The sequence below is a fragment of the Symphalangus syndactylus genome, chromosome 11 (genome assembly GCF_028878055.3).
Source record: "Symphalangus syndactylus isolate Jambi chromosome 11, NHGRI_mSymSyn1-v2.1_pri, whole genome shotgun sequence".
NCBI classification, from domain to species: Eukaryota; Metazoa; Chordata; class Mammalia; order Primates; family Hylobatidae; genus Symphalangus; species Symphalangus syndactylus.
The window spans coordinates 97,739,314-97,743,939 of NC_072433.2; the positions used below are offsets into that span (position 1 = coordinate 97,739,314).

Here is a 4,626-nt window from a genome sequence, read left to right on the forward strand (position 1 = left end):
CAACAAGATCATGTCCTTTGCAGGAACGTGGATGGAGCTGGAGGCCATTATCCTTAGCAAACTAACGCAAGAACAGAAAAGAAAATACTGCATGTTCTCACTTATAAGTGGAAGCTAAACGATGAGAACACAGAGACACAAAGAGGGGAACAATAGACATTGGGACCTACTTGACGGTGAAGGGTGGGAGGAGAGAGAGGATCAGAAAAAAAACCTATTGGGTGCTAGGCTTAGTACCTGGGTGATGAAATAACCCGTACAACAAACCCCTGTGACATAAATTTAGCTACATAGTAAACCTGCACACGTACCCTTGAACCTAAATAAACTTTTCTAAAAAGTCAAATGATATTAAAATGGTCATTCAACTTATAAAAATCCAGTAGAGGTTAAAGAAGATAAAGCAAGATTTTAAGAAATTTATATTGCGTTTACTCAAATTATTTCTTGTACCAATGGGTTAATTTTCACAGCATTTTTAAACTTACTAAAAGATAAAATTTCCCTTACACAGTTAGTTGACATGTTTGTGATGACAGTATTTAATCCTACACTGGACATTTTAAAAATAAAATTCAATTAAAATTCTGTATAAGCATCATGTTAGTCACCTATCACCAAAATAATCTTAGTGGTTTAAAGTACAAGTATTTATTTTTCTCATTCACTCCTCTGCATGCAGGTTGGCTAGATTTTGGTGATGTTGGCTGGGTTCACCTGGGATTGCCCCCAGAATTCCAGCTGGGTTCAGGTCTGCTCCAAATATCTCCTTCTGGAGCCCAGAGTGAAGGGGCAGTGGTTATTCAGGAGGTGCTTCTCATGGTTATGGCAGAAGCCCAAGAGGGCAAGCCAACTGAGCAAAGCCTCTGTTGGGGTTACACCTGCTAACACCTTTTTGCCCAAGGATATCACTCTACCAACTCCCCAAAGGGCAGGAAAGTCCACTCTGCCCATCATGAGGCCATGACAAGGGTATGGACATGAAGTATAATACTACGGTAGACGGATGAAAAATTAAGTCCAATAATTTGGGAATCATCATTTTCTGAACATAAATGGTATAGCCTATCAAGTAGAAAAAGAATAAACTCAGCAATTAAGAAAATTTATACCCAATTCACAATTCAAAATATTCTTGGTTGCTTCCATTTACTGTATGTGTCCCATTAAGTGTGTAGATGATAAATATGCTTTGCCTAACTTCCCTAACAATGTAACCAGGATCAAATGCACCATAGTGGACTGTTATATCACATCATTTTACAAAAACAGGAAAACAAAAACACCTCTATTGTTTGAAAGATATTTTTTAAATTGCTTATTTCAAGTTATTTTACGTGTAAAATATTTAAAATATTACTAAATTTCATCTTTTAAAATACTTACCAGGCGGGGCGCAGTGGCTCACTCCTGTAATCCCAGTACTTTGGGAGGCCTAGGTGGGCAGATTGCTTGAGCCCAGGAGTTCAAGACCAGCCTTGGCAACACAGTGATACCCTGTCTCTAAAAAAGATATAAATAAAATAGCGTATAGTTGCATCACAGTACCCAATACAGTGGTTTACACATAGTAGGTGCTTAATATATCTTGCTGAGTGAATTCTTGAATAAAAAATATAGGTGATTTTTATTTTATCCTGTGAGCTGAATTTATTTAGCATCAGAATTTTTGAGCAAAATGTTAACATAAATGAATGACTTGCTTGCTCTGTACAGGCACTTTTGTTTGGCAGGACCATAGCATTCTGTGCCAACTCTTGAAAACTGTTGAAACAATCTGCTACTCTTCATTTGTATTTCAACTCAACAATAATAATGACTGGACTTTCGAAAATGTGTATTAAGCTCGTTGGGGGGGGGTTATACGTATTTCTATCATATTATTTTCAAGGAAAATTAATACCTTATATCTATTTACTAAGGAACAAAGTAAAAAACTATATTATTCTGTTAATATTTGCGCTAAAAATTTCCTTATTATTAGTTTTGGCACCTAATAATATCCTCCACCCATTAATTGTTATATAGTGATTTAATATTTTAGTCATTTTAATGATATAAATGCTATTGTTTCATAATCCTCCCTTCAAAATACAGAGTCAAATCCTCTTCCCCTTTAAGTATAGGGTTGGATTTAGTGACTCTCTTCCAAAAAATAGAACACAGCAGAAGTGATGAGGTGTAATTAAGTCATAAACGACATTGCGCTTCCTCCTTGCTGTCTGTCTCCCAGCTGTTATGTCAGAAGGACACTCCAGATGTTCTATGAACTTCATGTGGCAAGGAATTGAAACCTCATTAACAGCAATCTGCAAGAAATAAAGACATTCTTTCTATAGCTGTCTGAGTAAGAGATCTTAGAAGGGGATCCTCCAGCGCTAATCAAACCCAGTCATGTCTAAAATGACTGCATCCCAAGTAGAAGTCTTAACTAGAACCTCATGGGAAACCTAAGGCAGAACTATCCAGCGAAGCCACTCTGAAATTTTTAAATTACAGAAACTATGAGATATTAAATGTTGTTTTAAGCTGCCCAATTTGTTATGGGGGTAATTCATTGTGCCACAATAGAAACTAATACAAACATTCTGTTGTTTTCATAAAATGCACTGGCCACTTTATAAATTCATGTTTTAATTCCTGCGTTATGAGTTTCTCAAACTAGTTTGAAGCAATAAACTCTGGAAGATTTCAGCATAATTATTTTAGAAATATTTTGGAGAAATACAGGATAGAACTTTCATAGTGCTCTAGAAACTACTGATTAAATGATATGAACAGATTTAGTAATCTAGAAAGATCTTTATTGCTGTGTCTGCCCATAACTAAATTTGCTCTGTTAATATTTTTCTAAAATAATTTTTCTTCTTACAAAAAAATGCTAAGTTTTTTAGAGCAATTAAATAAAAAGTGAAACTATGCAAGCCCATGCTCGGACATAATACTACCATTTTAGCACATTCTTCTATCGTGTATTTGTATTAAAAGGTAAGATCATACTGTACATGTTTTAAATTGAACATGAATATTTTCATGTCATTTAATATTCATCTCTAATGTAATCTATAAACATCTTCACTCTAAACTCTTCTCATCTCCATTACATTATCACTCAAGATGAAATTACTACTATCTTTTGCCTCAGCTGCTTGCCTTTAGTATGTGGAAGCCTTTACTCTTCCCCATACAGAAGCCAGGTGGATTCCTATAAAATGTCACATTACTCCTCTACTCTCAAAAAACCTAAATTTTGTTCACCACCAATAAGGCTTTGCAAGATCTGGCACCTAGCCTCCTTTCAGCTCTCATTTCCTATCACTTTCACCCTTTCTCACTGGCTACCTAGTTTGCTATCAGGGCGTTTCTCTTGCCCAGCTCTGCCTGGAAAACTTCTCCCACATATTCACAAATGGCTCACTCCCTCACTTCATTCAGTTCTCTGCTCAAAGGTCACTTCTTCAGAGAGGACTTCCTTATTCTAGAAAAGATCATCTAAAAAAGCTTCCTTTATTGCTCACTTAGGCTTTTTAAATATAATCATGTCATTATTTGACATTGCACCATATTTGACAGGATATATTTATCTGTTCTTTGCCTCCCTAAACTAGAATGTCAGTTCTAACAATGCAAGCACCTTGTCTGGCTTAGTTATCATTCTACCCTCATTGCTTAAAATAGTATCTGACACGACATATGTGCTTAATAAATATATTTTTGTTAAACAACTGTATGGATATATACTTTAAATAATAAACTATTAATCAATAATTATTTGATATTTGCATTCCTGCTTATTTTTTCCTATTATAAGCAATCATTTCATAACAAATGTATGTTATCCATGCCAGAAACATGTAAAAAATCCCTATATTTGTTTTCTAAGATTTTGGAGTCAAAAAATATGGTTATTTTTACAGTTTCTGTTACATAGTGCCAAACTGCTCTCCAGCAGAAAGTTATGTTTTATATCACTTCAGAAATTAATGAAAGCTACTTTCTTCTCAACCTAGAAAGACAATGTGCATTTTCCCTTTTAAACACCTTAATGCGTGAAAGATAATTAAGATTTACCCTTTTTCAATTAGTAAAGGACATTTTTATATGATATTATCTATTTACATTTCCTTTTTTTTGTATGAATTGCCTCTACATGTCCTTTGCTTATATTTCTGATTTGCCTTTATTCATTGGTATGAACTCTTTGTAGATTAAAGATACTGTTCCATTGTTTAAACCATGTTAAAATGTCATTTTTCTCAGTTTGTGATTTGCCTTTCAATTGTGATTACCATATATTTTAAAATTTACTATACAGGCATTTAAATTTTATACAGTGAAGAGACTCAACACCTTTGCCCATGCTGCATCGCAATCAAATTTAAGAACGTCAATTCGTTATTTAAAAATGTTAATTGTACATTTTTAATGTACTGTATCAAAATATCTCATGTAACCCATAAATAGATACACCTACTATACACCCATAAAAAATAAAAAGTGATAAAACTGTAGAAAAAAATGTCAGTTCACTCAAAACAAAGTTGATTATCACTTTCAATCAAGGTTCGCATCTGGAAGATCGAGAACTGCACGTCAGAGTTCTCTTGGAAAAGCTCTAGGAATCCT

At 34.3% G+C, this 4,626-nt stretch overlaps 1 protein-coding gene across 3 annotated transcripts in view; it reads right to left on the reverse strand.

The window, feature by feature from the left end:
• The window catches only part of TMEM232 (transmembrane protein 232), a 347,658-nt gene that overhangs the window by 342,164 nt on the left and 868 nt on the right, over positions 1–4,626 (reverse strand). For all 3 annotated transcript variants that reach the window (XM_055298330.2, XM_063612897.1, XM_063612898.1), the window contains exon 2: positions 1,387–1,503. The gene's annotated coding sequence lies outside the window, so the exon portion shown is untranslated. The remainder of the gene's footprint in view (positions 1–1,386; positions 1,504–4,626) is intronic.